The sequence below is a fragment of the Salvelinus namaycush genome, chromosome 11 (genome assembly GCF_016432855.1).
Source record: "Salvelinus namaycush isolate Seneca chromosome 11, SaNama_1.0, whole genome shotgun sequence".
Lineage (NCBI taxonomy): Eukaryota > Metazoa > Chordata > Actinopteri > Salmoniformes > Salmonidae > Salvelinus > Salvelinus namaycush.
In genome coordinates, this window is record NC_052317.1 from 34785368 (window position 1) to 34798552 (window position 13185).

Here is a 13185-nt window from a genome sequence, read left to right on the forward strand (position 1 = left end):
TTCAGTTGAGCGATGGAACGGAGCTGCCTATCACGTGAACGCGCGTGTTCAATGCGTGGTCACCTCATGGCAGTGATTACTCATTCCTGTCTGCTTCGACCTCCCTTCACATTAGAGTCATCAGACAAAGTTCTATTCACTGTTCAACTCATCCATATCTCGCTGTAATTTCATTGGGAGCTTGGTTGAAAATCTAGCAGCCTCAGAAAAAATCCAAACAGGAAGTGGAACTTCTCAGGTTTTTGCCTGCCTTATGAGTTCTGTTATACTCACAGACATAATTCAAACAGTTTTAGAAACGTCAGAGTGTTTTCTATCCAATAATAATAATAATATGCATATATTAGCAACTATGACTGAGGAGCAGGCCGTTTACTCTGGGCACCTCTGTGCACCTTTCATCCAAGCTACTCAATACTGCCCCTGCAGCCATAAGAAGTTAAAGTAATGGATTAAAGGTTAGTTAGGGTTATTGAACTAAGGATGATTAGGGTCAGAGATAACACCAGACAATAGGGTTGGATCTACTATACAACTTGATTAAGGATACTGTGCATTTAATGTAGTAGTACAGTCACGTCACAAACATGCGTAATAAGTACTATATCCATATTTTCACTAAGTTAATATCTTTCTTTTTCTTCTCTCCCTCATCTCGCTCTCTCTCTTTCAGTCCAGCCATCTGTCGAACAGAGGGGGACGTCTCTGATGGAGTCCAAAAGTTTTCACCAAACTCTGAATCATCTGTCGAGACTCAGAAAACCTGTGGTGAGCCTCCTACTCAGTCAATCAGTCAGAGTAATCACTCTGCTAATCACTCACTCACTCACTCACTCACTCACTCACTCACTCACTCACTCACTCACTCACTCTGTTCAGTCAGTGACACATTTTAAATTCACCTGGAGCATAATTGTATTAATTCATGAATCTATGACTGTATCTGATCAATTCTGATTTTAATCTCTTTTAACTGAAGTTCTTTCATGCTGTTGTCTTTAATCTCACCTCAATATTTACTTCCCCCCCTTGCTCTGTTTCTCTTTCATCTCTTGCCCCTTCTCCTTTTACTCTCCTCACTTTCGCTCTCTCAGGCGGTTTCTCTGAGACCTACGCAGCTCTATGTGACTATAATGGCATTGGCTGTAAGGAGGAAGTTCAGTGGGTAAGAATACCACTCTGTGGGCCTCCCAAGCTGCGCAGCGTTCTAAGGCACTGCATCGCAGCGTTCTAAGGCACTGCATCGCACTGTTGCGGTGTCACTATAGCCTTGGGTTCGATCCCAGGCTGTGTCACAACCGGAAGTGACTGGGAGTCTCATATGGCGGCGCACAATTGGCCCAGCATCGTCCGGGTTAGGGGAGGGTTTGGCCGGGGGGGCTTTGCTTGGCTCATCGCTCTCTAGCGACTCCTTGTGGCGGGCCGGGCGCCTGCAGGCTGACTTCGGTCGTCAGTTGAATAGTGATTCATCTGACACATTGGTGCAGCTGGCTTCCGGGTTAAGCGAGCAGGTGTTAAGAAGCGCGGCTGGGTGAGTCGTGTTTCGAAGTCATGCAGCGATGAGACAAGATCGTAATCATGAAATTGGGGAGAAATTTTGAAGAAAAAAAAAGAAAAATAGAATACCACTCTGTACCATATCCACAATACATCCACCGGATGTAGTACAACATTAATGGAGTTGTATTATAGTGTCGCTGGTATCATCATACAGCATTTGTAATCTGACTCTCTCTCTCTCTCTCAGGATGTGGACACTATCTATCACTCTCAAGACAACAGGGAGTTCAACCTGTTGGACTTCAGCCACCTGGACAGCAGGTATATCAAATCAAATCAAATCAAATGTTTATTTATATAGCCCTTCGTACATCAGCTGATATCTCAAAGTGCTGTACAGAAACCCAGCCTAAAACCCCAAACAGCAAGCAATGCAGGTGTAGAAGCACGGTGGCTAGGAAAAACTCCCTAGAAAGGCCAAAACCTAGGAAGAAACCTAGAGAGGAACCAGGCTATGAGGGGTGGCCAGTCCTCTTTTGGCTGTGCCGGGTGGAGATTATAACAGAACATGGCCAAGATGTTCAAATGTTCATAAATGACCAGCATGGTCAAATAATAATAATCACAGTAGTTGTCGAGGGTGCAGCAAGTCAGCACCTCAGGAGTAAATGTCAGTTGGCTTTTCATAGCTGATCATTAAGAGTATCTCTACCGCTCCTGCGGTCTCTAGAGAATTAAAAACAGCAGGTCTGGAACAGGTAGCACGTCCGGTGAACAGGTCAGGGTTCCATAGCCGCAGGCAGAACAGTTGAAACTGGAGCAGCAGCACGGCCAGGTGGACTGGGGACAGCAAGGAGTCATCATGCCAGGTAGTCCTGAGGCATGGTCCTAGGGCTCAGGTCCTCCGAGAGAGAGAAAGAAAGAGAAAAAGAGACAATTAGAGAGAGCATACTTAAATTCACACAGGACACCGGATAAGACAGGAGAAGTACTCCAGACATAACAAACTGACCCTAGCCCCCGACACATAAACTACTGCAGCATAAATACTGGAGGCTGAGACAGGAGGGGTCAGGAGACACTGTGGCCCCAGCCATTGATACCCCCGGACAGGGCCAAACAGGAAGGATATAACCCCACCCACTTTGCCAAAGCACAGCCCCCACACCACTAGAGGGATATCTTCAACCACCAACTTACCATCCTGAGACAAGGCCGAGTATATCCCACAAAACTCTCCGCCACGGCACAACCCAAGGGGGGGCGCCAACCCAGACAGGAAGATCACGTCAGTGACTCAACCCACTCAAGTGATGCACCCCTCCTAGGGACGGCATGAAAGAGCACCAGTAAGCCAGTGACTCAGCCCCTGTAATAGTGTTAGAGGCAGAGAATCCCAGTTGGGAGAGGGGAACCGGCCAGGCAGAGACAGCAAGGGCGGTTCGTTGCTCCAGAGCCTTTCCGTTCACCTTCACACTCCTGGGCCAGACTACACTCAAACATATGACCCACTGAAGAGATGAGTCTTCAGTAAAGACTTAAAAGTTGAGACTGAGTCTGCGTCTCTCACATGGGTAGGCAGACCATTCCATAAAAATGGAGCTCTATAGGAGAAAGCCCTGCCTCCAGCTGTTTGCTTAGAAATTCTAGGGACAATTAGGAGGCCTGCGTCTTGTGACCATAGCGTACGTGTAGGTATGTACGGCAGGACCAAATCGGAAAGATAGGTAGGAGCAAGCCAATGTAATGCTTTGTAGGTTAGCAGTAAAACCTTGAAATCAGCCCTTGCCTTAACAGGAAGCCAGTGTAGAGAGGCTAGCACTGGAGTAATATGATCAAATTTTTTGGTTCTAGTCAGGATTCTAGCAGCCGTGTTTAGCACTAACTGAAGTTTATTTTGTGCTTTATCCAGGTAGCCGGAAAGTAGAGCACTGCAGTAGTCTAACCTAGAAGTAACAAAAGCATGGATTAATTTTTCTGCATCATTTTTGGACAGAAAGTTTCTGATTTTTGCAATAATACGTAGATGGAAAAAAGCTGTCCTTGAAACAGTCTTGATATGTTCGTCAAAAGAGAGATCAGGGTCCAGAGTAACGCTGAGGTCCTTCACAGTTTTATTTGAGACGACTTTACAACCATCAAGATTAATTGTCAGATTCAACAGAAGATCTCTTTGTTTCTTGGTACCTAGAACAAGCATCTCTGTTTTGTCCGAGTTTAAAAGTAGAACGTTTTCAGCCACCCACTTCCTTATGTCTGAAACACAGGCTTCTAGCGAGGACAATTTTGGGGCTTCACCATGTTTCATTGAAATGTACAGCTGTGTGTCATCCGCATAGCAGTGAAAGTTAACATTATGTTTTCGAATGACATCCCCAAGAGGTAAAATATATAGTGAAAACAATAGTGGTCCTAAAACGGAACCGTGAGGAACACCGAAATGTACAGTTGATTTGTCAGAGGACAAACCATTCACAGAGACAAACTGATATCTTTCCGACAGATAAGATCTAAACCAGGCCAGAACTTGTCCGTGTAGACCAATTTGGGTTTCCAATCTCTCCAAAAGAATGTGGTGATCGATGGTATCAAAGGCAGCACTAAGATCTAGGAGCACGAGGACAGATGCAGAGCCTCGGTCTGACGCCATTAAAAGGTAATTTACCACCTTCACAAGTGCAGTCTCAGTGCTATGATGGGGTCTAAAACCAGACTGAAGCATTTCGTATACATTGTTTGTCTTCAGGAAGGCAGTGAGTTGCTGCGCAACAGCTTTTTCTAAAATTTTTGAGAGGAATGGAAGATTCGATATTGGCCGATAGTTTTTTATATTTTCTGGGTCATGGTTTGGCTTTTTCAAGAGAGGCTTTATTACTGCCACTTTTAGTGAGTTTGGTACACATCCGGTGGATAGAGAGCCGTTTATTATGTTCAACATAGGAGGGCCAAGCACAGGAAGCAGCTCTTTCAGTAGTTTAGTTGGAATAGGGTCCAGTATGCAGCTTGAAGGTTTAGAGGCCATGATTATTTTCATCATTGTGTCAAGAGATATAGTACTAAAACACTTGAGTGTCTCTCTTGATCCTAGGTCCTGGCAGAGTTGTACAGACTCAAGACAGCTGAGCTTTGGAGGAATACGCAGATTTAAAGAGGAGTCCGTAATTTGCTTTCTAATGATCATGATCTTTTCCTCAAAGAAGTTCATGAATGTATTACTGCTGAAGTGAAAGCCATCCGCACTTGGGGAATGCTGCTTTTTAGTTAGCTTTGCGACAGTATCAAAAAGAAATTTCGGATTGTTCTTATTTTCCTCAATTAAGTTGGAAAAATAGGATGATCGAGCAGCAGTGAGGGCTCTTCGATACTGCACGGTACTGTCTTTCCAAGCTAGTTGGAAGACTTCCAGTTTGGTGTGGCGCCATTTCCGTTCCAATTTTCTGGAAGCTTGCTTCAGAGCTCGGGTATTTTCTGTATACCAGGGAGCTAGTTTCTTATGACAAATGTTTTTAGTTTTTAGGGGTGCAACTGCATCTAGGGTATTGCACAAGGTTAAATTGAGTTCCTCAGTTAGGTGGTTAACGGATTTTTTGTCCTCTGACGTCCTTGGGTAGGCAGAGGGAGTCAGGAAGGGCATCAAGGAATCTTTGTGTTGTCTGAGAATTTATAGCACGGCTTTTGATGATCCTTGGTTGGGGTCTGAGCAGATTATTTGTTGCGATTGCAAACGTAAAAAAATGGTGGTCCGATAGTCCAGGATTATGAGGAAAAACATTAAGATCTACAACATTTATTCCATGTGACCAAACTAGGTCCAGAGTATGACTGTGGCAGTGAGTAGGTCCAGAGACATGTTGGACAAAACCCACTGAGTCGATGATGTCTCCAAAAGCCTTTTGGAGTGGGTCTGTGGACTTTTCCATGTGAATATTAAAATCACCAAAAATTAGAATATTATCTGCTATGACTACAAGGTCCGATAGGAATTCAGGGAACTCGGTGAGGAACGCTGTATATGGCCCAGGAGGCCTGTAAACAGTAGCTATAAAAAGTGATTGAGTAGGCTGCATAGATTTCATGACTAGAAGCTCAAAAGACGAAAACGTCATAATTTTTTTTGTAAATTGAAATACAATTATATGGTCACTAGTGTAACCAGGAGGTGAGGCCTCATTTAACACAGTTAATTCATCAGGCTTAAGCCATGTTTCAGTCAGGCCAATCACAAGATTATGATCAGTGATTAGTTCATTGACTATAACTGCCTTTGAAGTGAGGGATCGAACATTAAGTAGCCCTATTTTGAGATGTGAGGTATCAAGATCTCTTTCAATAATGGCAGGAATGGAGGAGGTCTTTATCCTAGTGAGATTTCTAAGGCGAACACCGCCATGTTTAGTTTTGCCCAACCTAGGTCGAGGCACAGACCCGGTCTCAATGGGGATAGCTGAGCTGACTACACTGACTGTGCTAGTGGCAGACTCCACTAATCTGGCAGGCTGGCTAACAGCCTGCTGCCTGGCCTGCACCCTATTTCATTGTGGAGCTAGAGGAGTTAGAGCCCTGTCTATGTTGGTAGATAAGATGAGAGCACCCCTCCAGTTAGGATGGAGTCCGTCACTCCTCAGCAGGCCAGGGTTGGTCCTGTTTGTGGGTGAGTCCCAGAAAGAGGGCCAATTATCTACAAATTCTATCTTTTGGGAGGGGCAGAAAACAGTTTTCCACTTGTTCTGTTCTGTAACCCTGGACAGCAGGTACACCACCTGTTCTGTAACCCTGGACAGCAGGTACACCACCTGTTCTGTAACCCTGGACAGCAGGTACACCACCTGTAATGTTCTGTAACCCTGGACAGCAGGTACGCCACCTGTAATGTTCTGTAACACTGGACAGCAGGTACACCACCTGTTCTGTAACCCTAACCCTGGACAGCAGGTACACCACCTGTTCTGTAACCCTTGACAGCAGGTACACCACCTGTAATGTTCTGTAACCCTGGACAGCAGGTACACCACCTGTTCTGTAACCTTGGACAGCAGGTACACCACCTGTAAGGTTCTGTAACCCTGGACAACAGGTACACCACCTGTAAGGTTCTGTAACCCTGGACAGCAGGTACACCACCTGTTCTGTAACCCTAACCCTGGACAGCAGGTACACCACCACCTGTAATGTTTTGTAACCCTGGACAGCAGGTACACCACCTGTAAGGTTCTGTAACCCTGGACAGCAGGTACACCACCTGTAAGGTTCTGTAACCCTGGACAGCAGGTACACCACCTGTTCTGTTCTGCAACCCTGGACAGCAGGTACACCACCTGTTCTGTTCTGTAACCCTGGACAGCAGGTACACCACCTGTTCTGTTCTGTAACCCTGGACAGCAGGTACACCACCTGTTCTGTTCTGTAACCCTGGACAGCAGGTACACCACCTGTTCTGTTCTGTAACCCTGGACAGCAGGTACACCACCTGTTCTGTAACCCTGGACAGCAGGTACACCACCTGTTCTGTTCTAACATCAAGTAACTGACGCAAGCAGTAAAATTAGATTTAAAAAACAGATTAAAAAAAACGTATGGAACAGCGGGGACTGTGAAGCAACACAAACATTGGCAGACACACACACACACACACACACACACACACACACACACACACACACACACACACGATAACATACGCACTATACAGAAACATGGATTTAGTACTGTAGATATGTGGTAGTGGTGGAGTAGGGGCCTGAGGGCACACAGTGTGTTGTGAAATCTGTGAATGTATTGTAATGTCTTTAAAATTGTATAAACTGCCTTCATTTTGCTGGACCCCACGAAGAGCAGCTGCTGCTTTGGCAGCATAACAAATACAAATACACCACCTTTTCTGAGATGTGAATATGACATGAGAATAACGTGCAGGTGATTTGAGACTTGACTGTAGTCCTATGAAGTGACTGTCAGGTCCTCTAGTTCCAGCACGTCCTGTAGGCTGACCCTCTGACTGTCCGACTTCCCTGTCTCCCTACCAGGAGGCATTTGTGGTGCATCACTCTGGGCCGTCATTTCACATTCCCCCAATGTCTTCTGATTTCTGCCTTCTACAGTTACAGCCTCCGACACCATGCTTTGTCTGCTGACTGCTGTACTCTTCTACTGTATTTCATTTCATTCTTCCTGTGGACACCTTTCTCTCTCTGCTGCCTGTCTGGCCCTGCAGGAATAACCCAGGGGGTTCAAACTTCACCCCCACAGCGAGCTAAACCTGGTTCCTGTGTGTGTGTGTCTCTGGAGTATAGCTGGCAGTCTGTCATACTCTAGTGCCTTACAGGCCCCAAGGGGATAGATAGCGCTCGTAGACATGGACTAGAAGAGAAGCTCACCCTTTTAGTGGAATTGTTGATTCAGGGAAATCGTTCCAGTAATCCAGGGTAAGAGGGTGCTGCTGTTGGCTGGTGGGGAACACTGGGAGAGGTTGTGGAGTGTACACACACGCACACCACACACATCATTTGGCCAGCCAGAGGGAAGTCCTCTCCATGGTGGCATGTGAAATGAGAACGCAGCCCTCAGCCATACACTGGACTGGGCCCTAATGTAATTGAGGGCATTCCCTTTTAAGAGCTCTATCTCAATATGTTGCACTTTCTCTCTGTTGGTCTCTGTTTGCTGCTTCCTCTCTCTGCCACTTTCTCTCTGTTGGTCTCTGTTTGCTGCTTCCTCTCTCTGCCACTTTCTCTCTCGCTCTCTGCCTCTTTCCTTCCATCCCTCTGTCTCTCGCCCTCCGTCCCCCTGTCTCTCGCCCTCCGTCCCCCTGTCTCTCGCCCTCCGTCCCCCTGTCTCTCGCCCTCCGTCCCCCTGTCTCTCGCCCTCCGTCCCCCTGTCTCTCGCCCTCCGTCCCCCTGTCTCTCGCCCTCCGTCCAACTGTCTCTTGCCCTCCGTCCCCCTGCCTCTCTCCCCGTTTCTCTCCCTCTGTCCCCGTCTCTCTCCCTTCGTCCCTGTCTCTCTCCCTTCGTCCCTGTCTCTCTCCCTCTGTCCCTCTGTCTCTCTCTCTCCCTCCGTCCCTCTGTCTCTCTCGCTTTCCTTCTGTTACCTTGTCTCTCTCTCCCTCCGCCCCCTGTCTCTCTCTCCCTCCGCCCCCCTGTCTGTCTATCTCCCTGCATCCCTCTGTCTCTCCCTCCTACTGGACACATGGTGTGTTGGGCAGGATAAAACGGTTTTAGGCCGTTGGCTAGGATCAAAACACGGCTCTGTGGAACCTCACACTGAGTAATCCACTGACCTGGCCTCCCTCAGTCAGCCCATCGATCCCCCTCTCTGCCCTCTCTCCTTCCTCGGGCTCTCTCGCTATCAGTTTTGCTCCATCTCGCTCTTTCCCACCGCCCCAACAGGGAGAGTGTGCTGCAGAATCATACATAATCTCCCAATCCATCCCTACGGCTCTCTCTGATAAAGTTGTTTTGCTGGATAATTGTTTTTGTTTGGCTGTAGGAATGTATTTCATTTTTTTAATCTAAGGCTGAAATTGTGTCTATTTCAGGGACCTGGCGGTGATGGTTGCTTCCATGGCGTACAACACTTGGTTCACCAAACTCTACTGCAAAGACATGCGCATTGTAACTATCCACTCTACATTACTGATTGCATGTGATATCTAGTTTTCTGTCTGTGTTTAGACAAGGCTACCAGGTTTTCATTCTTTCCTAGTTGGTTAGAACAGGAGCTGGGCCTGTTCATGTAACAGTCTCTCTCTGTGTCGCCCCAGGGGTCAGAGGTGGTGGAGCAGGTCCTTCACACCGTCAGTAAGTCCAGCAGTCTGGAAGAACTCACTCTGGAGAACGCTGGCCTCAAATCGTGAGACTCCTCCCATTCTCCTGATATGTCATTTCTCTCTTTCATCTCCTCTTTTATCTGTCTTATTCCTGTCTTGCCATTCTGACTTCACTCCTGACTTTAGATTTTTCTCTACCATGACTCAGACTTACTCTGATGTATAATGTATCACAGCAAGCATCAAAACAATATTTAATCCATCTTCTTTCCATATTGACTATTTTAGAGACTTCCCTCAGAAAATGGCGACAGCTCTGTCTGAAAACCCTGCCTCTGTGATCCACTCGCTCAACCTGGCCCACAACCCCCTGGACAACCAAGGTACAGGAGCCTCAGAGGCACTCTGTTACTCATTCACTCTTTTTCAGCATCAGTAATGTGTGTGAATGCCAGTCTGGGTCCATCTTTCTCAGTGTTTGCTGTTTACTCTGCAGATTGTGTGTGTGTGTGTGTGTGTGTGTGTGTGTGTGTGTGTGTGTGTGTGTGTGTGTGTGTGTGTGTGTGTCCTCCATTGTGAGTCAGGGTTGTCTGCGTGCCAAGAACTCTCATTAGTACATCAGAATGTGCCTTTCTGACACCTGTCACTCCCACTCACATCACTGTGTGTCTGTGTGCCTGTAGACGCCATGTACTAGATTAGTTTTTTGTCTGCGTAGATTATGCACATATGTGTGTGTGTTGATTTTGCTGACCATGTACACACTACCAATCAAAAGTTTTAGAACATCTACTCATTCAAGGGTTTTGATTTTATTTTTACTATTTTCTACATTGTAGAATAATAGTGAAGACTTTAAAACTATGAAATAACACATAAAGGAATCATGTAGTAACCAAAAAAGTGTTATACAAGATTCTTCAAATAGCCACCCTTTGCCTTGATGACAGCTTTGCACACTCTTGGCATTCTCTCAACCAGCTTCACCTGGAATGCTTTTCCAACAGTCTTGAAGGAGTTCCCACATATGCTGAGCACTTTTTGGCTGCTTTTCCTTCACTCTTTTATTTATTTAATTTTTTATTTCACCTTTATTTAACCAGGTAACGTTAGGCCAGTTGAGAACAAGTTCTCATTTACAACTGCGACCTGGCCAAGATAAAGCAAAGCAGTGCGACAAAAACAACAACACAGAGTTACACATGGGAAAAAACAAAAACAAATATGGGGATGAGGTAGGTAGTTGGTTGGATGGGCTATTTACAGATGGGCTGTGTACAGCTGCAGCGATCGGTAAGCTGCTCTGACCGCTAACGCTTAAAGTTAGTGAGGGAGATATAAGTCTCCAACTTAAGTGATTTTTGCAATTCGTTCCAGTCATTGGCAGCAGAGAACTGGAAGGAAAGCCGGCCAAAAGAGGTGTTGGCTTTGGGGATGACCAGTGAAATATACCTGCTGGAGCGTGTGCTACGGGTGGGTGTTGCTATGGTGACCAGTGAAATATACCTGCTGGAGCGCGTACTGGTGGGTGTTGCTATGGTGACCAGTGAGCTGAGATAAGGTGGAGCTTTACCTAGCAAATACTTATAGATGACCTGGAGCCAATGGGTTTGGCAACGAATATGTAGCGAGAGTCGGACTCTGCGGACCGACTCATCCCAAACCATCTCAATTTGGTTGAGGTTGGGGGATTGTGGCGGCCAGGTCATCTGATGCAGCACTCCATCACTCTCCTTTTTGGTAAAATAACCCTTACACAGTCTGGAGGTGTGTTGGGTCATTGTCCTGTTGAAAAACAAATGATAGTCCCACTAAGCCCAAACCAGATGGGATGTCGTATTGCTGCAGAATGCTGTGGTAGCCATGTTGGTTAAGTGTGCCTTGAATTCTAAATAAATCACAGACAGTGTCACCAGCAAAGCACCCACACACCATAACACCTCCTCCTCCATGCATTACGGTGGGAAATACACATGCAGAGATCATCCGTTCACCCACACCGCGTCTCACAACGACACAGCGGTTGGAACCAAGAATCTCCAATTTGGACTCCAGACCAAAGGAAATATTTCCACCGGTCTAATCTCCATTGCTCAGGTTTCTTGGCCCTAACAAGTCTCTTATTAATATTGGTGTCCTTTAGTAGTGGTTTCTTTGCAGCAACTCGACCATGGAGGCCTGATTCACACAGTCTCCTCTGAACAGTTGATGTTGAGATGTGTCTGTTAAACTCGAACTCTTGAACTCTGTGAAGCATTTATTTGGGCTGCAATCTGAGGTGCAGTAAACTCTAATGAACTTATCCTCTCCAGCAGAGGTAACTCTGCGTCTTCCATTTCTGTGGCGGTCCTCATGAGAGCCAGTTTCATCATAGCGCTTGATGGTTTTTGAGACTGCACTTGAAGAAACTTTCAAAGTTCTTGACATTTTTCAGACTGACTGACCTTCATGTCTTAAAGTAATGATGAACTGTCATTTCTCTTTGCTTATTTGAGCTGTTCTTGTCAAAATATAGACTTGGTCTTTAACCAAATAGGGCTGTCTTCTGTATACTCCCCTACCTTGTCCCAACACAACTGATTGGCTCAAACGCATTAAGAAGGACAGAAATTCCACAAATTAACTTTTAAGAAGGCACACCTGTTAATTGAAATGCATTCAAGGTGACTGCCTCATGAAGCTGGTTGAGAGAATGCCAAGAGTGTGCAAAGCTGTCATCAAGGCAAAGGGTGGCTATTTGAAGAATCTCAAATGTAAAATATATTTCGATTTGTTTTACAATTGTTTGGTTACTACATGATTCCATATGTGTTATTTCATAGTTTTGATGTCTTCACTATTATTCTACAATGTAGAAAAAAGTAAAAATAAAGAAAAACCCTTGAATGAGTAGGTGTTATAAAACTTTTGACCGGTAGTGTATGGTGTTGTCAAGGGTGTGTATTTTCTCTGATCTCTGTGTGTGTGTGTGTGTGTGTGTTTCTTTCACTCTGACAACTTACTCCCATATGCGTTTCTCTCCAGGAGTGTCAAACCTCATCCAACTGGTGTGTCGCCTCAACAAAGGCCTTCGTCTGCTCAACCTCTCCAAGACGTCCCTCTCCTCTAAGGGTGTGTTCATCCCTCTGTCCTCTCTGTCCCCTGGGCCACAGTGCCCCCGTGTGGTGGTCACCGCTCCACTGCTCTCGGAACCTCATGACCTCATATAGGGCCTGGGGTTTTCAGGAGAGAAAAAAAGACACATGGGACTCTTGAGCCATACAGGGTCCTATGGTTTATGTTCTCTTATGTTTGTCACATTTATGATTCAAATCTATTTATATATAAACTCAGCAAAAAAAGAAACGTCCTCTCACTGTCAACTGCATTTATTTTCAGCAAACTTGTGTAAATATTTGTATGAACATAACTAGATTCAACAACTGAGACATAAACTGAACAAGTTCCACAGACATGTGACTAACATAAATTGAATAATGTGTCCCTGAACAAAGGGGGGTCAAAATCAAAAGTAACAGTCAGTATCTGGTGTGGCCACCAGCTGCATTAAGTACTGCAGTGCATCTCCTACTCATGGACTGCACCAAATTTGCCAGTTCTTGCTGTGAGATGTTACCCCACTCTTCCACCAAGGCACCTGCAAGTTCCCGGACATTTCTGGGGGGAATGGCCCTAGCCCTCACCTTGCGATCCGACAGATCCCAGACGTGCTCAATGGGATTGAGATCCGGGCACTTTGCTGGCCATGGCAGAACACTGACATTACTGTCTTGCAGGAAATCACGCACAGAATGAGCAGTATGGCTGGTGGCATTGTCATGCTGGAGGGTCATGTCAGAATGAGCCTGCAAGAAGGGTACCACATGAGGGAGGAGGATGTCTTCCCTGTAACGCACAGCGTTGAGATTGCCTGCAATGACAAC

General features: G+C 45.9%; 1 pseudogene; it reads left to right on the forward strand.

Moving 5' to 3' along the window:
- Positions 1-13185, forward strand: part of LOC120055380 — a 97321-nt pseudogene that overhangs the window by 23630 nt on the left and 60506 nt on the right.